Genomic DNA, 26829 nt, shown 5'->3' on the forward strand with positions numbered 1-26829 from the left:
GTCAACAAAACTCTCCTTTCAGCCTCGTGACCTTCCTCGAGGATTTCACCGTTACTTTCAACCACCAAAAGTGCAACCCACAACAGTTGAGTAATATTCGATGACGGGGATTTTTCTGCTTCATCAGATGACCACACAGCATCGTAAAGACCTCCTTGAACGCGCGCGCACTTACGACGAGTACGCGCGTCAACGCGGGTATGAATGCCAATAATTTCCAGCTCTCCAAAAACCTCCACAAGTTAATAATTTCAAGATCGCTCCTACTCACCCGCGTCGCCCACACGAGAAATGCTAATTACCGATTGGGAAGTGTTGCTGCTAATGCTGAGAAACTTTCGAAACTGTCGTGCCAACACTTGGATTACCGAGCAGATAAGCTTCATACTCCTAGCTATTTTGGGTGACGTTTTGTAGCATTCTTGATCAATCGACATTTTTTGTGACAGTTGACTGAACTCGTCTTTCGTTTTCGCTACTTCCGATTTTGATACCCTGCTCTCGGTCACCCATCTCTGAACGAATGAGTGCAACGCGCGTTGCAATGCAAAGTCACTCACACAGTCATTTAAGGTAAGAACAAGATTATCCGTCAGGCCTGAACGCAAACGCAAAATTTTGCGCCTGTCATCATAGCCTGTCAGTAATCGACCATTGAACAAAGCAACCCCTGCAGATTGTTCGACTGACAGTTGATGGAAAAATCGAACTGGCACAGCGTTCTGCGTTCACCACTGCGTCGAACGGACAATCTTGTTCTTTGCTTTACTGTCACCACTCTAACGAAAAGAACGAAAGAAGTTTGAGTGTTGAGCTCGGCATTCTTTCGTGACAACTTCGTGTGAGTCAACTGACGGTCGCATCCAAATGACGATCATGACCGCTCTGTCAAATATCAACAATTACTGTCAAATACCGATCATTTTTCAAGCCCTGGCCTCATGTTTTTTGTGTTGCTTTAAATTGAAGAGGCAGGACCAAGTTCTTCAGCTTGGTAGTCCAACAGTTAAACTTAAACTCCCAAGCTAGAAATGATCCCTCAACTGATCTCAAGAAGTTGTCATTATTACACCCCCTTTTTTTTTTTTTTTTACACCCCCTTCTTAGAAGCAGTCCAAAATTATTAATTTCAGACGACCTTCCACCGCGGCTGAAGTATTCCCCATCAGCCCAGTGAAGATCTTACTCATCCGTCTGGTGCAGCGATGAATAAAGCACCCTCGTGAAGGTCGCTCACGACGAGTCGGGTAAATTATCGTCTTTCGAGCACGACCACGGCGCGACATTGATGACTTCGAGCCGGCTAAAACAGGGTGGACAGGGGCTGATTTAGTGTGGGAAAGTATCTGCATCCGATCGGCTGAGTGACCGGCGGAGGGCATTAGCTGGGCGAGCTGCGCTGGACAGCTGATGGAAATCGTTGTTAATTGGACAACTGGGTCGATAATTGTCGATCGGATCGGTCGTCCAAGGATTGTCATTAGTCTCGGGGCTTGTGAAAACGATGCAAATGACCGGTGGGAAACGTGGAATGTTAGCTGAATGTGAAAACGATAGTTTGAATTGATCATGCCAAAGACATTTGAATTTGACTTCAATTTTTAATCAAGGTATCGCAATTTCAAACCTTAAAACAATCCTCTTTATTCATCAGAATCCTTTTATTCACAAATGAGAGACGACGATCACTCACTTCAACTCATATGAGAGTGTTCACCACCGACCGAACTCACCACAGAAATCGTCAATCGAGCATCCGAGTGCACAGTAAAAAATCCGATGGTAAAATCGCATGCAAAAGCATGCACATCACCTTCGTCAAAATAAACACTTAATATTACACACTGCATGTACAATTTTTGCAAACACAAAAAAAAAGTTGCAACCGACGGGATTCAAACCCAGCACCAACAGTAAGGTCTGGCGCCTTAGCCCACTCGGCCATCAGACCGATGAAATGCTGTAAGGATAAACGCATATATGAGCTTGACATTTCGGTCAAGTAGGTTTCCCATACTGATGGGCTACATATTTCAGGGTGTAAAATCACATAAAATTGCATAAAATAATGCAATATTTATTTTACACCCAGGCCTTTTACACGCAGCTGGATTACTACTTTTTTAGCTGTGTGCCGAAACCCAGAACCATAAATTACCAGAACATTAAATCAACTTTATTTCAAAGCAAATAATTTTGATCACCAAGGTCTTCCCACGTTCAAAGCCATCAAATCATAATTCCGATTTGTGTCAAATTCAATCCATGAACCGGTGATGTGTGTGTTTTGATTACACGTATTTTCTAGGTTAAGTTCATCACAATTGCACGTTTTTACGGTGTTGTTGGTTTCATCGTTTCTGTTTTTATTGTGACCGTTCAATACCAGCACCACCACCACCATTCTCAATGCGATTGGCGACGTGAACTTGGCAAACTCTCGTGAGCCGGTAAACTACGCGAGTCACGAATTCTAATTGAAAAAAAACCAACTCGCAAACGAAACTTCATTCAGACGTTGGTTATTGGCCATCGATAGACTGCACATATTGGACACTGACACGCCATTCTGACGAACCGTTCAAATTGAACCGCAACACTGAGAATAATTACGGTAATTTATTCCGGTTTTGCGCCATTCTTCCCGGCACTGCTGGCTGACTGTGGACGACTCTGTGGATTATAACGCAATTTGTTTTGATTGCGCACGTTCTGCAGCACGAATGGTGCTAATTACGGCGGCAATATGTTGTCGCGCTCTTTTTTTTTGTTTTTTTGCGAGTGTAGAATATATAAATTATTTATTTCAGAACCCTACTCGAGGGCCAAGATTCGTACAAAGTCATCGTCGGTCGGTGAAACACACTTGTGCGAAAGGCCAACCAATGACAATTGCTTGTAATTGTAGTTCATTCTTAAGTTTGACATTCGAGTGTGACAATGCAGAAATATCTTACTGTTCCATTAGATTAAGGAGCTTAAATTTCCGTCTACGAACGAATTATACCCCTGTCCTCACAAATAGTAGTAAATGCTACGTGTAAAATAAAGTTAATGTAATATTTATTACAAGCAGTAATAGGCAGCATAGTATGGGAAACCTATTTGATCAAAATGTCAAGATTATAGGCGTTGATCCTTTCCACTCTTCAACGTTCTGATAGCCGAGCGTGCAAAGCCGCCAGTCCTCACTGTGAGTACTGGGTTTGATTCCCGTCGGTTGCAAGGTGTTTTTGTTTAAAACAATGTGTAAAATATCATGGAACTTTTCACGCATGCGATTTTACCATCGATTTTTTTTTTGACATTTTTTAGCTTCTGATGTAAAATTATGCATTTTTTTTTCTCAAACATAATATTCAAACAGATTTATTTTTCTGAGCATTTTTTTCCGATTCTTTTGAAGCAAAATCACAACAATAGCACTGCCCATAATTGAAAATCCGGCTATTATGCCAAATCAAGTATTCCGAGAAAAACGCGTTTTTGTGTTTGTCACAAAATCTGCGTCAAGGCAATTTCCCATAAGGCGTCATCCATAAAGTACGTACGCTCTTAGGGGGAGAGGAGGGGTTAACGAAGGTGTGACAAAATGTGACGAAGGGGGAGGGGGGGTTTGCGAGATTGTGACGTCACGCTAGGTTATTTTTTATGAGTGCATAATATTAATTTGCAATGTACACAATTAAATTAAATCCTCTTTTCTAAAATTATTTGCTTACTATTATTTAGAAGCACCGTCATCAGGGGTGGCATTGGGTCTGGGGGTGAGATTGGGTCATACAAATTTCTGCATTTTTGTATGACTCAAACTCACCCCCCAGACCCAATGTCACTCCTGATGACGGTATCACATTATAATTTATTATATAGTCACATTTTTTTCAGCTGGAGCTTCAATATTGTGCAATTTTTTGCTTGATAAAAATAAATGCCTTTGAAAGCAGGGTGTTCATAAGAAAACTGCTATAAATGGTTTGAACTTATTACATACAAAGTTGTAAAAAACAGTTTTCAAAATTTTCTAATACTCGAATGTTATACCAGGTCTTCTAAATTTAAAAGATACAAAACTGTTTTTATATTGCAATGTTTATTCTTAAAAATGAGTAATTAGAATAGTTTAACTTATTTTTTTCATATTGAAATTGCTGTAAATAACAAAATTATGAGAGTTTAAAATTATAAAAAATCCCATCGAAAAAAGGGGGGGGGGTCTGGCAAAATGTTACGTACTTTTTGAGGGGGGGTTCAACCTTGTGTGACAAAGTGTGACATAGGGGGGAGGGGGGGTTAATTTTGGCCAATTTCTGCGTGACATACTTTATGGATGACGCCTTAGCCGTTTTTTCAATGGTGGGCAGAGTGGGCAGAGCAGTAGGAGCTTAAAACTGCAGCTGCACAGTTAAAAAAAACTATTTTGCAAGGTAAAACATTTTTTTTCGATGTACATCTATGTGGAATTTGTATTATTACACTTAAAAAGATGTAAATTCACACATGTAGCATGTATGTGATAATGTATTTTGGTGAATTGATTTAGAATTTCCTCGATTTCTGAAAAATCTTGCATAAAAACACAATATTTCCATGTAATTAGCGGATTCTCACAATTAAAAAAAATATTTTAAGAAAAAATCGATAGAAACTTCCTACATTGCTATTTATTGCTATAACTCAGTTAAAACATTAATAAGCAGCTGTAATTGGACGTCAAAGATCTGCTATGATCTTCACTTTGGGAACCAAATTTTTAAAATCTAGGAGATTTAGAAACAAGTTGAAAACTAAAATCTCAGTAGCACAAGTCGTAAATTTATCCAATTTGAATATATATTATAAGTAAAACATTTGTAATTCGGCGCTTTGTGTTGGCGTAAAGATGTTACAAATGAATCTTTCATTTTCATCGTTCCCCAGTTTTACTGAGCTCGCAATTCAAAAATTTGTTTTATTGATTACCACAAGAACTGGCCCTTCGGATTTGAATTTTGGACAGAATTTGAGATTCAACCCGCAAAAATTGGAGTTAACTCCAGGTTGATTAAAGATAATTAATTTAAAAATTGATATTTGATAAATTAAGAACTGTGTACAGCATGCAGTCCAATCTTTTTGGCTCAATTGTATTATTTTTAACGCCAAAATAACAATTGTACATTTTAAATATAATTCATTGATGGAATCGGTTCTCAGATGATGTTTACTGGTCTTCTAAGAACCGATTCCATCAATGAAATATAATTGAAATTGACAATTGTTATTTTGGAGTTAAACATAAAAAAATGAAAAACATATTTTTACTGCTAGTTTTTAGCTACATTTTACGTCAAATTCCATCTAGCCCGCGGGCCAGACCAGTTTTTAATTAAATGACATAAAACCGACCCGCAAAAATATTTGTTTCCAATCTTTTGTCAAAGTAATGTTTAATGGTCGTCAATATGGGCAATTGTTATTTTGACAATCAAACATGTGAAAATCGAGTTTAAAAGGTTGAGCCTGCTCTAAATTCAAGCCCAGTTATTTCTAAATCTTTCTAAATACCACACAAACAACAAAAATCAGAATAGATTGCCCAATAAATTTACTTTTTTATAAAGTGTTGTGTCCAACTTAATTCAGTGCAATTTTCGCGGAATTAAAATTAAGATCTGTTCTTCATACCAAATTGAACTAATTCGGCAATCCCACAAATCCGCAGGAACTGCCACCAGCTATAAGAGTTTATATCACCTCAAGAAAGGAACCACCACTCCGCGCGGTTTCGGCATTGCCACACGCGACGTTTCGGCACTTCAAACGGCCCATGCCAAATCATTTGTTTTTTTTTTTTTTTTTTTTTGCCACCGTTCCGTTTGCTCCCTGCGGGCCTGTTCCTCGTTCCGATATCCACTCCGGCAAAGCCAAATTTGCGACAAACGGCTAAATCTAATTATCGGTCTCATATCCTTTAATTTTACGCTTGTTTCGGCTTACTTTTTTTGTTCGCATTGCTTTTTCGCTAACCAATTAGTCCGTCACTCGCAAAACCAAGTGAGGCTATTATTAGGCTGTCCGTCGACGCCGGTGGCAAATCCTCGACGGTCGTTTGAATCCCGTTTGCGGCACGTGAGCACGCTGGTGACAATGGTCAAAAATTAGATTTGTGCAATTATGGACGACCGCAAATCGAATCAACGAAATGGATCAGCCTGCGCTGAGTGTTGAGTATTAGTTAATATCTGGAATAGCTGCATTACATTACATTACATTACAAGTTTGATTACGAGTAGGAACACAACATATCGGTAGATGACTGACCACCACCGAGACCCAGTATTGACCAATTCCGGTTTCTTGATGCCATTCCGAGTGCGCGCCACTCGCAGAGGCACTTGCTTCCTTGTCCTACAGACTGGAATTGATGAAATCTGAACACAGTTCAAAATCTGTGCTGAGAAATGGGTGTTGACCAATAGGGTTCTTAAGCCCTATGCCAATTTTTATAAACGCATTTTTATTTATACGGTAAAAACACGACTAAAAAACATTTCTGATCACTTTTTTCATTTAAATGCCAAAAAAATAAATTGCCGATCGGTCACCTATGGTCCCCTTGGAACGAGCTGTCAAGTAGTACCATTTCTGCCAAGAAGGACCTCGAAATAATTTTTTTAATAATGATTTAAAAATTCATTTTAAATCCTTTGCGGTTGTACAAAGGGGTCATTATACTCAGAAAAAAATAAGCTTTATCGGTGTGAACAATAATATCACAGAACCTTAATGTTAGGACCCAATTGTCAAAAAATAGTTTTAAAGTAAATAAGAATTTTCTAAGGAATTTCTCGCCTACACAGCAAAAAGAATTGAATTTCGGAATGTTGAAAATTTGGTAGCTTGAACATAACCTCTTTTTTGAGTAATGTTGCCTAAAAAATGTGCAAAAATGTGAACGTGATGAATATTCAGCAGAAACTGATGATAATTCATCATTTTCTGATGTAATATTTCACACAAAATCTGTCACCATTTCCTGATGAATATTACCATAATTTTTTTTTCTGTGTAGGTAAAAAATGATTAATTTTACCCTAGAAAATGATGAATTTTCCTCAGTTTTCGATGAATATTTTTACACATTTTTTATCCAATATTACTAAAAAAAGAGGTAATATTCAACCAACCAAATTTTCAACATTCCAAAATCGAAATATGAACACAGAAAAAAAAGTTGAATTTTGGAATGCTACAAAATCTGTCATCATTTCCTGATGAATATTTGCCATCATTTTTTTCTGTGTAGTTAAAGATTATAAAGTTCAGTTTTGTATTATGAAAGTTTCGCTAAAAAAAGAATTGCCAGGTCTGAACAGAAAAAAATCTGCCAACAAAACTGGGAAAACCTGGCAAGCCACTTTTCTCGAAGTAATGGACAACGTTGTGTTTAAAAATTGTGTATTGTCACTTTTTATACATCATAGCTTCACAAAACAAACAACCTACGTAAATTTTACAAAGTCTGGAAGAAAGAGAAAATTTAATTTTTCAAATTGTCACCCAAAAAATCTGACAACCTGCCATTCCTGGCTAAAACACGATTTTTGCTTGAGACTGCTAGATTTTGAAAATGATTGTTTTAAATTTGATCTGATCTGATTATTTAAAAAAAACTCGATTTGGTTCGGATTTCCATATTTGCCTTAAAATTTGGGTAAAATAATTTTTCATTTTTTTGTCTCCCACCTCTCTTAAATTTTTTTTTAACCTAAAAAACCAGAAATGATTGAATCACTAGCAACGTTTATTTCATATTTTAGCCAAATCTGGTTAATCTCGTAGTTTAAAAAATATTTTTAAAAAGACAACAGAAACGACAGAATAGCAGAAAACAAATATTTTGACGATTTCTTTAAAAAAATGCCATTAGTCTGCTTAGAAATTTTGAATACAAAGCTTGAATTTTAGTTTTTAAGTATCTATCGACCTTGAACCTTTAATTTCTAATCTGAAATTTTAAATCTAAAATCGAATTGGTTCATTCATGTAATTTGTTTGTAAATCTTAGCTTGAACTGAAAATTTCCAAAATGTGAAAATAAAATAAAAACTCAATCCACCTAAGAGGTTTTTGCCTCCCTCACATTTTGCATTTTACAATTAGTTTTGTTGAGATAAATATTAAACAATAATTTAGAATTCGATGGACCTGAAATCTTTCCAAAGATTTGTCGTATGAATAATCTGGACTAGAGGGTGGCGATTCTCGAGATTTTAAATTTCCCGGGAATCAAGAGTTGAATTTCGCAATTTCCCGGGATTTCCTGGGACTCGGGATTTTTTTTTTTAGCAAAATCAATGCTTTGTTTACATAAATATAAAAGAATAATATCAAATTTACAACATTTGTATAAATTCTTTATCATCAAGTCATAGTTAATAAACACAATGTCAGTTTAATATCGAAGTTTCACTTACTTCGTGAAATTACTTGTTGAAAAGTTCATTTCATTGGTTTGTTGTAACTCAAAACTGCACCGAATAATTTTTTTCGATTTTAAATTCTCACTAAATGATTTTTACTAAGTTTGATGAACTTGTCTGTGTCGTAGTTGGTGATGGTAGACATCACCTTTTTATTCGATTTTTTTTTATAAATCTTAAGAAATATTTTAAGTATCATTTTTCAAGATCAATATTATGCTGTTGGACAAATAAGAATCCTAATCAACATTTGACTGTAGTTTTTTTTTGCTCTCAACTGTTAATTAGCAAAAAAGGAGCATTTACATTTACAAGGAAAACTGAACTGAACATTATATAAAATGCCAGAGTTTTACTTAAATAACAATTGCCTTTTCGAAACTCAAAATTAAATGCCTCCAAATTTCGAAATAAACTTTGATGAAAGAAGTTTATTTACGTTCATTAAATACCTTGAGTTTTAGTTTTTGGGCAGTGACTGCTAGTTTTTCAACGAAAAATTTGGGCTTCCCAATTTAGTGGTCGTGTCAAAAATTTCAAATGTTGAGGTTTCTTTACAAGTTTGATTTTACACTTTCTGAATTTACAAATCAAAGAAGCAGTGGTAGAATCGTAACTAATAATGGCTTTATGTTTGTCTTCTGTGTATAGAATTTAACGTATCATTTTCTGTTGAAAAACTAGCAGTCACAGCCCAAAAATTAAAACTTAAGGTAGTTAATGAAAGTAAGTAAACTCCCTTCATTAAAGGTTATTTCGAAATTTGGAGGCATGTAATTTTGAGTTTCGAAAAGGCACCATAAATTTTTTTTATTTAAGTAAAAATCACTGATAAGATTTTTTTAAATTTTATGCCTCAATATTTATAAGTGTGAAAATTCCCGGGAATATCGACCAAATTTCCCGGGAATCGAGAGGCTCAAAAATGGCCGATTTCCCGGGAATTTTTTCCCGGGAATTCACGCTCGTCACCCTCTTATCTGGACCCTTTGGTCATCAGAATTATAAAAGGGTCTGGTTTCAAGTAATGTTCCTTGCTCATTTCAAAAGTCGTTCAAATACCTTGGGTGTTGGAATCAATCACCTTTTAAAAAAAAACTCCCTTTGATCGCAAGAGAACATCAATCTCACTTAAATGGTCATCACATCAAATAGGTTGACCAGATCTTCAGAGTTTACAACTCATTCGAAAAGCCCTCTTCCTATCCAATGATGTATTGCATGATAGATCAGGACATCATTTTCATAAAGTTTACTGAGATCCGGCTTCAAAAAAGAACATTAATATCACTTAAGTGGCCATAAATTTAAATAGGATAACCAGATTTTGAAAAAAAAAATTACTCAATGATCTTTTATCTAATCATTTATAAAATTATAGGTGTTTGAATAACAATATGGTATTTATGCCTTTTTTATACATACATTTTTAAATTGATCTATGGGATCCTAAACCGAGTCGAATGCGACCTATTTACTAAAATCGGTTTAGACAGTTTTTATAAAAAAATATTTTTTTTCTCAGTGAGGAAATGAAAATATGAAAGAGTTGCAAAAAAATGCAATGCTAAAATGATAAGATAAGTTAGATAAAATCTAGAATTGGCACGGAAAAATATGAAATCTTGACAGGAGAATATTCGGTTATGAAATTAAACACTTTTGTTTTGTTTTTCAATTAATTCAAAACTATATACACGGTTCAGTTTCATTCAATTGCATCCCTTACATCAACAAACAACACCTCCTTACCCGAGTACGCCTGATCGTTTGTGACGTTTGCGTTCGAGATGAATGAAGTCACAAATATGCAACCACCATAACCCGTTTGCCATATATCGGTACGAACTTTATGCGCGTTTACGACGGCGCTGGACGGACATAAAAACCAACAATCCCTCATGCTCACTACCTACCTCTACCTACGACCTACTGTCTAAGCCGAGAGGGATGTCTAAGTCTCCGAGGTGGACCACGGACAGTGAAAGTAACTAACCGGCTTGAGACCGCGTGGACGCCGGTCAATAATAATGTTTGGACGGCGTCGTCGTCGTCGTCGTCGTTCCCGCCAATTGTCGACAGCTAGTTGTTGAAACTAGGAGGAGCTTGGTGGTGGTGGAGTAGGAGCGAAAGGCGATGATCTACGGGGCAGCCTCCAAATTACCGATATATGTGGTGCAATACTTTCTGGGAACAGCAGGGCACTCGGATTACGTAACCGCGGCGATTTGGTCCACTTTCCGCTTCGCGGTGTGTTATTGGGCGTTTTTTTCGGGTCGAGCGTAATGTTGGGGTTGGCCTGGGAAAGGTGGCTGATGGCTTGAGTATTTCAACTAGATACAATTACTTTGTTTCTTGACTTTACCCACATTCGTCATCTTATGTTTGTTTTTCTTTCTCTCTTTTATTTACAGATTAATACATTTCAATATGGCAATATAACGACTAAAGGTAAATTTTTTATTGCGCAAAATTTTCTATCGTTATTTTTGTAAGAGTCACCTTGAACATTTGGAATGAGTAAAATACCTTGAGTTTATGTTAAAGCCTAAAAAGTGTTGATTTTTTGGATCATCAGGCCCATCAAGCTTGAAAGGTTTAAAAAATCATTAATTTGATCCTGACGGTTGCCCATTGTTAACCTCACGTGTATCACACTCGCGACCTCCTCCAAATTCCGGAGCCCAGGCACCACGCCAAATCTTAGCCTCTCGAACTCCGGAACTAGCCTCGTGGCCGATCTTGCGCCATACCGCCAGCAAACGTGTCATGTGACGTCATGTTTGGTCAGGTATCGACATAATGTATTGGCGCGGGTTTCACTTTCTTTTTGGCGTGGTTCATCCAACGAAACCGCACGCGATGCGCGAACGAGCGTCGAAAGGTTACATTCCAAGACGTGCGACCTCCACGAAGATAATGGCTATTGCGAATTTGTTGTCCGGTCCCAGGATCGACCCGATGATTTTCGGTTTATCCCCGGGGGCACCGTGGTGGTCACGTCATGTCCATCAAGCAGGGCATAACTGATGGCAGGTTGCTCGTTGCTGTGGCGTATAGACAAGGCCGCACAGTGTTGCCCGGTTGAAATGTGGTTATTGTTCATAATTATTATTTTTAAGGTATGTTGGTATCGGCAGCACTGTCCGCCCCGCTATGCTTCTTACCATGATATACTACAGTAGTTGTGGTCTACGATCTGAAACCTGTTTCGCCAGAAACAGGTAGAGAAACACGCGTATGTTTCTGTTCCAAAGTTGGACTGCTTCCGAGGGGAGGAAACTAGTGTTTTTGTACTACGTATATATCTTAAGTAATACACTTTTATCGATACTAAACAGCGCTGGACCAGAAACCAGAAATCCACGTCAAATTCCTTTGTGGGGTCTGCCCCAAAGGGGGGTAACCGGGGAGGAGCACCATTATCAATGGTATAGTTAATTGCTTTCGGAAGATAAATGGACCCAGCGCCGGCTGACCTCCTGAGCTCTCGGACAAAGAATCATGTACTTATTTTTCATCTTTTGAAGCCCCCTTACACCTGACGTGATTATGTTTCTTTCTTAATACATTGGCGCGCGTGAGTGTTGGAAAAAGTTCCTGGAACGCCCCAAACAGGAAGGGCGTCTCGAGTTGTTCATTGTTGTTGTCAAGAGAAGAGAACCAATCGCGAAGGTCAGAAGTCAACTGGTGCGGTTATTGTCAGGGGTTGCATTGGATGTGGTTTAAAATGAATATGCAATGTTGAAGTGGATAATGTTGAAACTGCATTGATCTGTTCTGAGCAAATCTCCACAAAAAAACGAAAATAGATTTCACTTGTTTTTTTTTGTTTTCTATAAATCTTTGCTAGGGTTTCTTTATGATTAAAGAAGGCATCTTGCATCATTGGTTCATCTATACATGTCTCTATAATATGTTGGGAGCTGTGCATAAATAAAAAGGTATGCAAATTTTCAAATATCTGTATCTCAGGTGAGGGATTTTCTGGTATTTTTTTTTATTTTGACCGATTAGGTGTCTTGAGCAAAGTCCTAAGTTATATTGAGTTTTTTTTAAGAAGAGTAAAATTTCCAAACCTAGTAATTTTCATTTTTTTTTTATATTTATTAAGCAACTTCTTTTATTATGAAATTATGCCACTTCTCAGGGCGGAATGGTTACAGTTTTTCCAAAGAGATGCATTTTTTTTTTTGAGAAAACACACAATTTTTTATGAGCATTTAATAGCCATCTTACGGTTTACTTTCGGGTAAACACAAATGTTTCGTTTTGTATTTTTTTAATCCTTCTGAAGGGGTTAGGAACATTGGACTTAATTATATAGATAATCGAGTATATTTATTATTTTTTATACGTGCTCTGATGCCTGCTCAATAATATTTCGAACAATTTTTAAATGCTTCAAAGATTAGTTAACTATAATTACGAAAGTGTAAAAATATATAGATTCTCTCAAATGGTAATGAGCAAAGGTGAGTTCAAATCTAAAAACGGGCTGCATTTTAGATTTTTTTGACATTTTTTATCCAAGAACAAAAAAATGAATACAGAAAGGAAAACAAATATTTGTGATACAAATTAAAATTCTGTCAGTTCTGATTCCAAAGCTTTCACATGGAATTCAAAATTGTTTGCCCCATTTTAATAAAAAAAAAATTATCACATTTCGGTGAAAAATCTTAAAATGACAAAACTTAATTATGACTCAAAACAAAACCTTCAATATTTGGCGCAGAATGAAATTTTAAAATTATTAATTATCAATCATAAATGCTGAAATATCGTAACAAAGTTTGATTGGGATTGCCAAAAAAGATTGCCTCTTCCTAGATCGTTTGAATTCCCTGGGACACAATAATATACAATACATAAAAATACAAAAAAATAATATTTAAACAAACAAAATGTTGCTTCTTAATTTGCTTGTGTGGCTAGTTTAATTGAATGCAACTAAGATTGGCAGCAGGCTTGGCCGAATGGTTAAGCTGTTCGTTTAGTAAGCGAAAGATCATAGGTTCGATTCCCATTTGCTCAAACCTTCCATCGGATGGGGAAGTAAAACGTCGGTCCCGGTCTTGGATGTAGTTTGGCCGTTAAGTCATTCCAAATGTTTTTTTTTTTCATCAGCATTGAACATTTTTAAGCAATTTTTTCAACTTGAAACTTGAATTTACAAAAGTTGTTCTAAAAAATATTTAAATTTTGTCAACATTTTCAGTCCAAATTGAGTTTTAATTACATCATAAAAAAGGTAATATTCAACCTTCAAAAATTACAGCTTCCAAATTTACATTATTTTTTTCTGTGTAGATTTTGAAAAGTTTAATGAAGAAAAATCAAAGTGCCTCGTTGTTACCCATGGGCTGAAAGGAGTGGGGAACAATGAGACAGCCCTGAATTCTGGGTATATACTAAATTTTGGTAAAACCTTATGAAAGGACATTGTAGCCCAACTCATTCCTTATGGAACGTTGAAAAAAATCCGAAGAAATGTTAGTTTTGGTATTTATGGCAGCCTACAAGTGAAATGGTATTTTTGTCCATAATTTAATTTTACATCCCAGAATCAAACATTTATGAATAAATTTTCAAGGGAGCGTCCATAATCAAAGCCACTAATATGGTAGACGTTTATTCAGTAGACACACCTTCCCTCCAAATATGAGCCTGATTGGTTGAACTACGACTTGTGAGAGCCATTTTATCATTGTTCCCCGTGTCTTATTGATGACTACTCGACCCTAAGTCCAATTTAAACTATTTAGAATAAATTGTAAACACACTTTTTTATGCGTTTTCATTTTATAAAAGCTTCTTAATCGTTTTACAAGGTTAACAAATTATGCATTTTGGGACAACAGATCGGAAATACATAAAACTTTAGGAAAAAAACGTAAATTTCCCAAACAATATCTTTTTGCTGAATTCCCGACAAAAAGGACTAAAGAAAGAAAGGGGGATCAAATTGATTAAGCATCGTCAAAATCGGATATTTTACTGAGAAACTGCTAGAAAAAGTTGAAATTCCTTCTGAAACCCTTTGGGCTGCAGGTTGCTAAGACACATTTTCTGGAGGAAAAACTTACAAGAAAATGAAGGCAAGGCATTCAATTTGAAAGTATCTAATATACTAACAGCAAAAAAATATAAATATTTCCCTTGCTGGGTTCAAACAGATAATTTTATTTAAAAAAATATTGTATTAAAATGACTTTCCGGTTACTTTTTGTTTTACTTTTAAAATATTGTTAATTTACCACAAGGATTCCTCAAAACATCAACCACCAAGGCCTGTCAGCTGCTGCTCGCCAATGCCAGTCTAATTAGACGCTCTTCGAACGATTGCGATGCCGTTCTATCAATTAGCTACGCCCGGGGTGTAAATCCAATTTAGGTCATCTCGCGATAGAGCAAGTCCCGACGACGTCAGCGCGCTCAGCCGTTTTTCTGCTCAAAATAGCTGAAAGCGTTCAACTTTCAGCACCCGGTTGCCGTTGTTCGGAAACCAGATCAGAGGGTCAAACAGGTGTCCAGGTGTGAGTGACATGCCGTGCTAACCAGCCGAGAATTGGTCCAAATTTTGGGGCTGCAGTTCAGCAGCAGCAAAAAAAGGCCCAACAGCCACTGTTTAGCGCAACTTTTATTTGGATATTAAAATCCGCAAGGTTGAATCCGAAAGTATGGCCAATCTTCGGCGGCTAACAAGCCGACCCAGGCCAAGTGGACCACAAAAAGTGAAATAAAGGCGATCGGTTCGTGCCCCCAGGGCTTGCGTAGGCCCACAGCGTAATGGGGTTGGTTTTGGTGGTCCGATGACCATTCATTGAGGTTTCGATTTCAGTTTCATCATTCTTGTCCTCACTCTCTTGCTCGCGTGGATGGATATCGTCACTCGCACTCGAATTGATGGGGTTATTACCGAGATGCCGATTCGATCTGCGATCTGGACTAAATCTATGGACAAAATTGCTGCGTAAGAGATAGTGGGCAGTAAAAAAATCCTGCTGGCCAAAAAACAACCTGGCTCTTGGTTCAAGTATTGGAAACTTCTGCGCGCTACTGAAATGGAGGTTTGGCAAGATGCAAACTGGAGCTGTCGATGAAGAGTCGGTTGATGGCTTTGGTGAGTGTTGGCAGTTGAGAAACTCTGGCCACAGAGATTGGAATTATGCACTTTGAGTTACTGCAATGCCTTGTTTGTCAAACTTTACATAACTTTCAGGTTTGATTAAAAATAAGATTTGAAACTAATCAAAAAATAGTTAAGCTTCACATAAAACACAAAGAAAAAGTAAGTTAGCTGATGATCATTCACTGTTCAACAAAAATTAGCACGTTTGTTAAACCAAATAAGCATTAGTCCACTTCATCCCAAGAAACACCTGACAGGTCACTTCTCATTAGATGTTTTTGTTTCCATTTATCAAGATCGCCTGACCGGGGAGGTTTGAAAGTCTTTCTCCTCTATTCATCTGATAAGCCCCAACTCGATCAATCATTTTGCTTTAGACACTTCAAAAAGCTTCCAAACCAGCGGAACCTTTGATTCCCGGCTTAAACTCAGGCGGTAATTACCACCCTTTTGAGAATGGTTAACTTCGTGACCACGTTCGAGATATTGTGTAGAGACAAGTACACATTCTTGCCACATCTCAGATAAGTCAGATGGTCGTTTAAGCATCATTATCGCAATCGGCATTTTCGAGTGTCCGCGGGGTGACTCCTCGGTAGGTCCTCCCGGTGTAGACATAACCTCCTCGTGCTGGAGCTAGAACAAGCACTTCAGTATCGTCGATCCGCAGGACTCGCGTGCAAAACCGTTGAGCAGTTCAATAAATAATGGGTTTAATTGAGTGTACAAACAGAGTTTCAAGTTGCCGCCAGGATTGTTGAAGATGTTGGCAATCAGCGGGGGTAAACTTTTTTTTCGCCATCCACGTGTATAACATGTCTCTAAAATACCTCCACGAGGGATGCGATGTGATGTTTTGCGCCGGGAATTGTAATTAAAGTATCAACAAAATCGCCCCATCATGATAGCAAATCCACGCCGTCGACTATCAGTGTGAAGCGTTGTTCAGTGCTTAAGCTGGTTGAGATTTTTTTTTGGTCGTGACGCGGCAGGATTGATGGATCTGCGTTAAATGTTTGAACCTGTCACGAGCAGGAAACTTGAGCGGGAGATTGGTGCCACAAGTTGATTACAATGTTCTGCGAACGATTAAGATTGAACTTTTTTTTTTGCTCGGTTGCTAATCGTTTAAGTCCTTGGAAAAATAAATAAGATAGGATCATATTATCAGTTCAACTCATAAATTACTTGTTTATTTCAATTTTTGTAATTATGACAACATTAACTATTTTTTGTATCGTTGAGAAAAACACCAACTAAAATTTAAATTTGAAAATGTTGTAACATAACTGAAAAAACATCAGCTTTCATAAAATTTTCCGGGCTGGTCATACAAAATGAACATGTAAGTATTCGAAAATCTGTATATTCTGAAAGATGTATCTTATTGATTTGTATCTTCAGCAAAGTTTTAATTTACGATGAAAACTTTCAAAAAAACTGTATATAAGGGTGCCCAGAAAAAATACACCATGCGTACTTTCAGGTTAAAATAAAAAAATGCAATTTCAATGTGTTTCATGAAGTTTCCTTCCGAACTTTTTTTTTTTACACCACTGCAAAAAAAAAAAATGTCCGAAAAGGTGATCAAATATAGAGATAAAGCCTCTTGAAATTTAAAATGTATGAAAAATGTATTTTATATCTCAGAAAAAGTAAATTCGATTTTCAATGTTAAAAGTTAAAGTGGGATTTTTTTCAGCTTTTATAAAATTATTTTATAGGGGAGTGAAAAATAAGTAATTGAATATTTTGAAATTGAAAAAATGAGCATTTCTTGAAAATTTCATCCTGAAAATGCCTAGACCTTGAAAACGATGCACTCTATAAAAAAACGTTACTTAATCCACCCTTAGGTGGTTGGCGCCTTCCTCACATTTAAAGGGTGCTATCCAAAATGAAAAAAGTGCGTAAATAATACTTAAGTGCTTATAACATTTGATAGGGTTGTCAGATCTTCAATGTTTTAGACGTGTTGGAAAAGTCTTTTGAATATATGATGATGATAGGTCGCATGAGAGATCCGGACAACGTTTTTTTCAACATATCTGAGATCCGGCCTCCAAAAAGCGTATAAATAACAATTAAGTGCTTTTAACTTTTGATAGATTTGTCAGATTATCAATGTCTTGGACGCCGTGGAAAGGTCTTTTAAATACCTTTCTGAAAATGTATAGCATGACGGGTTTTCTTACAAAAACCACCCTTTTTACAAGCTTCCGGACTTTTGTTAAAATCGTTTTTTAGCATAACTTTTGAAGTACTTAACTAAACCGCATAATTTTTAATAGCGACTTATGGGACCCCAAGACGGATCGAATGACGCCAAGACGGACAAAATCGGTTCAGCCAATGTCGAGATAATCGAGTGACATTTTTTTGATCAACATCCCACCACACACACAGACATTTGCTCAGAATTTGATTCTGAGTCGATAGGTATACATGACGGTGGGTCTAGGAGGTCTAATTGAGAAGTTCATTTTTCGAGTGAATTTATAGCCTTTCCTCAGTAACGTGAGGAAGGCAAAAATCAGTTATTTTCGATTGCAAATTTCATTTTGCATCCTTAAAAAATAATTTTAAGACTTTGAATGGCTAAAAAAAATATTTCAGGAATATGGTTTATGTTATAAAAAGACAAATTTGAAAGCAGAGTTTTTTTTTCGTGTGATCATTTTTTCAGAAAAGTCATAATTATAAACCGAAGACAAGAAATCGAATACACTTATATTCCATTGTCGAATTCCCGACATTTAATATTAATTCCTAACCCAAAAAATGATTGTAAAACCAAATTTTCCTAATAATTAAATAACAAAATATTGACAATTCTAGTAAGGGCCATCCATACCACATGGACACTTTTTAGGAAATCTCTAACCCCCCTCCCCCCGTCGCGGACAATTTTCATACAAAAAAGGTAATTTAAACATTTCTGTAGCTCAAAGCAGTTGCACCATATCAAAAAGTGGTCAAAGACAAACTTGTAGGAAATTGGACAGGCTTTCTTCAAAAAATACACTGAAATAAAAAATACACGCCACTTCTATGAGATTTTACAATTTTTAAGTTTAAAAGTTAAATTTTAAGGTGGTTTCACGATTTTTTTCGTCATAACTTCTTGAGGAAATAGCCTAAAATGTTGCAAAAAGACTCACAAAAAATGCAGGATGGTATGTCTCTCCTAAAAAAATACAAAAACCATTTACTAAAACTGTTTTTTTTTTTTGAAAAATGGTCTAAACATTACATTTTTCAAAAACCGATTTTGGGAATCGAATCGATTTCCCAGACAATTATACATAAAAGTCTCCACATTGACTATTGTGCCATGTCCAATCCTTGTGGAGATACAGCAGGTTTAAAAATAAAAACTCACTTAATCCACCTATGTGGTTGATGCCTTCCGCACTTTTTATCAACAATGGGTAATATGAGTGGTTTGGACACATATTTCAGCTATTTTTTTTAGATCCAGAAAAATATGTACATAAATAGCACTTGAGTGGTCATAACTCAAGACAGGGTTGCCAGATCTTCAATGTTGTGGACTCGTCGGAAAGGTCTCTTGATTATCATACCAACGATGGGTCGGATGATGGAACCGGACATCGTTTACATGCATATAAATAAGATCCGGCTTCAAAAAAGTACATAAATATCACTTAAGTGGTCATAACTCGAGACAGGGTTGCCAGATCTTGAATGTTGTAGACTCGTTGGAAAGGTCTCTTGATTACCTAACCAACGATGGGTCGGATGATGGAACCGGACATCGTTTACATACATTTACGTGAGATCCGGCTTCAAAAAAGTACATAAATATCACTTAAGTGGTCATAACTCGAGACAGGGTATCCAGATCTTGAATGTTGTAGACTCGTTGGAAAGGTCTCTTGATAACCTAACCAACGATGGGTCGGATGATGGAACCGGACATCGTTTACATGCATATAAATGAGATCCGCATATATGTGAAAACACATTTTTATACATAACTTTTGAACTACTTACTGAAACTTCAAACAATTCAATAGCGATGTATGGGACCCTAAACCAAGTCGAATGAAACTGGTTTGATCAATATCGGTCCAGCCAGTGCTGAGAAAACTTGGCAAGAATTTTGAACACTTACATACACACACACACACACACACACACACACACACACACACACACACACACACACACACACACACACACACACACACACACACACACACACACACACACACACACACACACACACACACACACACACACACACACACACATACATACATACATACACACACACACATACACACACACATACACACACACATACACACACACATACGCACACATACACATACACACACACAGACATTTGTTCAGTTTTCGATTCTGAGTCGATAAGTATACATGAAGGTGTGTCTCTGAGCTCTTAATAAAAAGTTCATTTTTAGAGCAGGATTATAGCCTTACCTCAGTGAGGAAGGCAAAATGTTGAAAAAATAGGGTTTTGTGGTTTTTGTCAATTTCTATGTGACAGCCTTGATTTTTCAGTCACTAAAATATTTTTACCGGAAAGCTTGTCCAATATCCCATAAGTTTGCTTTAGACAAATTAAGCTGAAAAATTTAAAATTTAATTTTCAAATTGTCAACAAAAAGTTTTTGTTCCTTAGAAAAGGGGGAAAAAAAGGGAAAAGGGAACACTAGGAATAAATAATGTTTAAATTGTATTCATTTTATTTTTTAATTTTATTTTTCAACGAACGCTTAAACATGTAAAAATACATTTAATCGAGTTTCCATTTAAATTTTGTGTTTTATTATTTCATTCTGAAGATCAGTATGGAATTATTAAGTTGTCAGTATTTTAATGTTGTACATTTTATTTCAATGAGAAATCCAGTTTTTTAGAATTCATGCTCCCATTTTATGCGAAATTTCTGAAGAGACAAATTCTTTAAACATGTTTAATGGCCTAAATACAAAACGTCAAGCGAGGCAACCAATTGAAAAATAAATAAATTGAAATTAAAAGGCATGGTTTTAAAATTTGGCAGAAAAAGTGTAAGTATCGACGATTTTTTTTCCCGCGATTATTTTTTTGTGGTACACCCAAAACTGGCAGCGCTAGTCCGAGAGAATGATAGTCTCGAGTCGAGATAATAGTGGTACCATTCACGGACGCAGAGAACACAGCTCGAGATGGGCGATAGAACTATTCTTTCGAGGTTCATTTGCAAAAAAAGTTCATCCGTCAAACAAAAAACCAAAAGTGTCGACAACGGGAATCGAACCAGAGACCTTTGACAAACCAACCCAATGACTTAGCTGCCTCGGTCACCACAGCTTGGTGACCATGGAGAAGTCAGAAGTCGATGTATGACACTTGTTGGAGATTTATTGATTCAACTAACGAATGAACTCATTTGTTATGATGGTGTGAGTTGGTACCATTATTCTATCGATTTTGGCACTGAGCCCTCAATAAATTTTGAGAGAACGATTATCTCGATTCTGAATTTTGGGTGTATTGTGCTCTTTGACAAAACAACCAAATATTTTTAAGCAAGTTTGATGTGATTTTAAGCGCAGGAAACGGCATTCCAAATCATTGGACTTCTATTTCCATTAGAATTTTGAAGTTAAAAAAAAAACATTTGTTTTGGTCCTTGATTTTTCGAGCTGAAAAAACTTTGAAAAATAATTGCAACGACCTTTAAAAATGTATAATTATTACTATTATGGTTTTTTACTGAGAATTTTGATAAAATTTATATTATTTTAAGATTTTGTTAAGCATGTCTTCAAAATGTACACCCAAAGCTGGGCAGCGCTAGTCCGAGAGAATAATGACCTCGAGACGAGAGAATAGTGATACCATTTACGGACACAGAGAACACAGCTTGAGATGAGCGAAAGAATAATTCTCTCGAGGTTCATTTGAAAAAAAAATCATCCTTCAAAACAAAATACCAAAAGTTACGAGAATCGAACCAGAGAACTTTAACATACTAACCCAATGACTTAACTGCCTCGGCCACCACAGCTTGGTGAACAAGGAGTGGCCAGATGTCGATGTCGATGCCACTTGTTGGAGATTTATAGTTTTAACTGACGAATGAACTCATTTGTTATGGTGGTGTGAGTTGGTAGCATTATTCTCTCGATTTTGGCGCTGAGCCCTCAATAAATTTTGAGGGAACGATTCTCTCGACTCGGAATTATGGGTGTAGTGCAGTGTTTTCTATAAAAGTTATTTAATTAATAATTGTAGTCGTACAGTCATAACTTGTAATACTAAGCTCGGTTTAGCAATAATCCATGACAAATTCATCCCATCGAAACGATGCTTCCTCTTTTGGCTGGTGGTGGTGGTGACATAATGAAACACTTCTTTAATTTGCAGTAACCATTACCACTCGGCCACCAGCCACCACATTTGTCTCATAAGCCGACAATTCCTCCCCAGTCAAGACGTTACACAACTGCGAAAAGCCCATTTTAAGCCCCGGCGAACAAATTAGTGTCCACTTTAGCTTCCCCACAATAATGGCCCGATGGGAAGCTCAATTGGGGCTCGAATTAGCGACGCACGATCACCGACTGGCTGATTGGGTTAAACAAAACGGAAATACCGCGCAAATGAGCCCGCATCGATGGTCTCTGATGCTGCTTTAAATCAACAGGCTACTAATGACGGCGTTGACGAGAAGGTTTCATCGTGGTGACAATTCCGCATTTGCCACTACTGTGCGAAATGTATATTACTATTGCGGAAAAATGTGGAAAACTCACGAGTGAGTTGCTCACTCGTGAGTAGAAGCTGATAAAATCGACCAAAGAACTCATTTGGTCCGTAGCTCAACAACAAATATCACCAATCCAAACATAGCACGGTCGTAAATTACAAAACGTAGAACGAATGACCATGACCGACCACCCGGCCGTAGGTTCTCTGAACCTACGCGAACCTTTCCTGCTGAACTCTCCGTAATCCTTCCTTCCTTCTTTTGCAAACACAATTCCGCATCAATTTCACAGTAATTTAACCCGACTTGGTTCTGCGCACGTTTGACGGTCTTGCAATCTTCTAACTGCTTTTTGTAGGAGGTTGTTTTTTTTTCTTAACAGTCATGCGATTTGCAAAGCACTAAACGCAAAAACCACACACTTGATCGCGAAACGTTTTCCTTTTTACCCCCTTTCCAACATTCAAATCATCTCAGGTGTCAGCAGAGAGACTATTCGCTCCGTGTATCGAAGGAGAAAAACACTCACACGTGGAGGGGGTAGGTAATGATTCCATTGTTTCCTCGTCACACCGCCGCCACAGTCGTGACACTTTGGCATTCGAAGGTGTCAGGTTAAACGTTCTGTTCTGATGTTCGCTTCTTTAACGTACAATGACTTCGGGCGGGCATTTCTTCAACGTGCGCGCTGGTTCTTTGCCATGTAATCGGGGATTCGTTGGTCTTCAACAGTAAAACATTGTTTGTTTGACAATGATCACTTGATTCTTTTCGGTTAACCCCGCATGAGACGGTCAAATCGCCAACGATGCCTTCCGAGCTACAATGCTTTGGGGAAGGTCAGAATGTGTCAAACCAGCAAAGTGATACTGTACAAACCCTTTCTTATGCTCGTTCAAAGTTCAGCCAGCGACGAACTGTGGAACACTTTGTCGCGTAAAGGGAACATTAAGCAATGTTCTTTTTTTGTCGCCCCCCCCCCTCCATTTGTTCGTACTTTCTGCCACACATTATCGAACAAGTCGTAACATGACGGCGTTGAACATGTTATACCTGTTGTGCTACATGAATACTTACATCACACACACACACCGTGCAGAGTGTTTGTTTTATGGATGTTCGTCGCGGCGATCAAAAGGTGAGACCGCGTGAGTTTACGAAGAGTCGCTAGCAAAGTTATGACTACGCACGGTGGGAGCGTTACAAAAGCATTGTTGTGAGCTTGTGTCTACCAATGTCTGCCAATTTTTCGCTAATGATGGGCTTATCGAAGCGTGAAAAGGGGGTTTGATCGAACAATCGATAGAACTAACACCTATTCCTTTCGGAGTTACGATTGATCGACGGAGAAAATTGCCGCTGTCAATCAAGCTGTTTGGGATCTCATTATTAAAAATTGTGTGTTGCTTTTAAAACTCATTTGGAATTCGATCAATTTCAAATTCGGAATTTTTCAATGTTTCGAGAACAAGAAAATACATATTAGGGGGGGTGGGTGAGAAACGGCTGGAATATTCAATTGCAAACCTTCTTTTAACTAGAAAATGATCATTTCGAGTAATCCTGACATTATTTAGTCGAATTCAGAATCTTTGCATGGTAAATTTGTATTTTTTTGCAAATATTTCAACCACGTGGTAGCTGCCTGACGTATGGCGTCGCGGTGTTCATCAAGCTTTCATAGCATGCTAAGGAAAATTTGATGCTTTTTCAGGGAAAACCGTTGATTCCGGAAACATCGGATTGTTTGCCGATGCGCCAGGTCTGGGGACAACGAATCCATATGCTCTCTTCGGGAAAAGTGTTCTCCAGACCATTCCCCTTAGGCCTGACCATACCAGAAGTTGGCGCGCGATTTTCCCAGACCTGTAGGAGCGTTTGAACAAAAAGTTCCAATTTCCCATAGTAATTTCCATGTAAACTTTAACCCTGATGCGCGCAGCCAGTTTACAACCAAATGAGCTGATATTTGGCATGAAAGTCCCTATGGGCATGCCCTACAAGGGGAACCATACTAAAACTTGATCCGAGAACTTTTTGAAAAACCTACCCACCCTAATACATATTCTTCATAAAATTAAATGCACTTTCGTATTAAATCCAAATTTAAAAAATTATAAATATTGCGAAACAAAAAAGAAAGGAGAAAATCAAAAAATGCTTTAAATTCGCCGTGAAAAAAATGTATTTCAAGTGAGGGTCAAAGTCTAAAATTGATATAAACTTCCATATTTGGAGTTATAATCATTATTTTTCAAAAAATCTTAGTTTCACTAACATTCAATATATTTGTTTAATCTTTTAATAATGCAAAAAATATCATCAACGCAGGAAAACGAATTTTAAAATGGTTTCTAGATATTTGCACACATTTTTTCACCGAAATTATTAAGTTTAAAAAAAATGACGCCTGATTTTTTTCAGCCTATTCTGAAGGAGGGGGAGGGGGGATAATCCGAGTCATTCACGAAAAGTTATTTGGGATGCGAATAAGTCATTTTGGTTTTTTTTTCCTACCGTCAGCGGGAGTGACATTGAATTTTTTTTACAGATTTTGCAATTTATCATGTTCTTCATCTTGAAATTTAGTTCTGTTTGAAGGGTTTTGAAGGGGACATCTTAAAAAAAACTATTCTGAAAAAAAATTGTGAAATGAGCAGAAATTTGCAACAGAGATCACAAAAAATCCGGGGGTCGTTAAAGTGGAATGCTTTGCTTTGATTTGGCCAAAAAATGACTTCTAGAAAAAACAACCTTTTAAAAATTACTCAAAAAGTACAGTCATCCCACATATTCGGAACACCCCCAAATTCGGAACTCTTTTGTGATAATTTGTCAATAGCATGCCAAATGTAGCTTTTTTTTGTCGAACCTTTGGTCATGCTCTTGCTATCTCACTTGTAAAAATAGGACTTTTTGAACAAACAATTTCATTTCAACGCGATTTTGTCCAGAGCAGCAAAACACTGCCTCCATATTGCCTGTTCCATAAAAGTGGTATGTTAGGCTGGTACACATTTTATTTAAAGTTTTTGTCTCTCTTCTCCCCCCCCCCCTCCCTTCAAAATTGGCCCGAAAAATCAGGGGGCAAAAAAATAATTTAAAATGCATTCCCGTCCGTTTAAAATCATTTTCAGCATGTTTGGGTTGATTTAAACATCATTTGATTTTTTGAAAATTTTCGATGTAGCATCGAAAAAAGTTTTTTTTTTCGCTGTTTTCTGTTGAATTCGTCAAATCTTACTTTTTTTTGATAACTAATGATTGCAAAAAACTTAACTAGTGCAAAATGCATTTTAAAATACTTTTTGCATTCAAATGTTGGGTTTTATCCCTTATCCCCGAATCCCATATCTCCGAAAATCATTTCCCCGAAAATTTCACATCCCCGAAAATCATTTCCCCGAAAGTGCCACTTCCCCGAAAATCATTTTCCTGAAAATTCCACGTCCCCAAAAATCATTTTCCCGAAAATTCCACATCCCCGAAAATCATTTTTCCGAAAATTCCATATCCCCGAATGTCATTTACCTGAACGGCCATTTTACTAAACTGTCGTTTTTCCGAATTTACGTATACCCGAATGATTAACCGCAAATTAAATTATCCCAAATATATCAAGCTAGATATAAACTAATTTTTTTAAAGGAATATGTGTTTTCAAATATAAAAAAATAACCGTAAACCACGCGGACTCTTAAAGAGAGCGGGGTATTGAGATCATCCACGTTCCATTAAAGAGATTTTTTTTTGTATGGGCAATTATCAGCAAAGGAAAATTTTCCAAAACGGTATCCACGTGATAAGGATTCTGGACTATTTGGTTTGTTTGGTTGACCATTTTGTGCTTTGTTCTGAACCGAGGTCCCGAGTTATAATTTTGGCGATTGTCCCTTACAAAAGTGTTTTTTTTTGTATGGACAATTGTCCACGAGAGGGGGGGTGGGGGGGGGGGATTTCCAAAAAAGTGTCCACGTGGTTTGTGGATAGTCCCTTACAAATGTTCACAGTAATCGAGATGTTACTTGTGTCAAACGCATTCTGACCTGGAATCCCTTTGGCCAACTGTCGCACTTACGAAATGTGAAAAATAGGCAACTGTATTAAGCGGCACGTTGCCATTTAAATTTGTTCATTTTAAATATGTACTCTGCTCAAGATGTACTCATTCTCTACATCATTAGTCATAGTCGGAGTTTTTGTTGGATTCGCTGGAGTCAGTTCTTTTTGAAAGGCAGTTAGAGTAACTAAATCTCAAAATCCGGAGTTCGATTTCTTCAACTCCGCAAACTTGGAAAATATTCAAAATTTAAGTAAAGGTGATATGAAATGCTCGAAAAAAAACTCGGAATTTTTTGAACGTTTAATTGTGCATGATATTTCATTGATCGCTACTTCCCCGAACCCGGTCACCTGGTTCGGGGAAGTGGCGTTCAAGGAAATAGCCGTTCTGGGATATGGTCATTCGGGAAAATGATTTT

General features: G+C 37.1%; 1 protein-coding gene across 1 annotated transcript in view; it reads left to right on the forward strand.

Moving 5' to 3' along the window:
- The window catches only part of LOC6032922 (rho GTPase-activating protein conundrum), a 167915-nt gene that overhangs the window by 85764 nt on the left and 55322 nt on the right, over positions 1 to 26829 (forward strand). The window contains exon 3 of the mRNA XM_038252821.1: positions 10880 to 10916. The gene's annotated coding sequence lies outside the window, so the exon portion shown is untranslated. The remainder of the gene's footprint in view (positions 1 to 10879; positions 10917 to 26829) is intronic.

The sequence above is a fragment of the Culex quinquefasciatus genome, chromosome 2 (assembly GCF_015732765.1).
Source record: "Culex quinquefasciatus strain JHB chromosome 2, VPISU_Cqui_1.0_pri_paternal, whole genome shotgun sequence".
Lineage (NCBI taxonomy): Eukaryota > Metazoa > Arthropoda > Insecta > Diptera > Culicidae > Culex > Culex quinquefasciatus.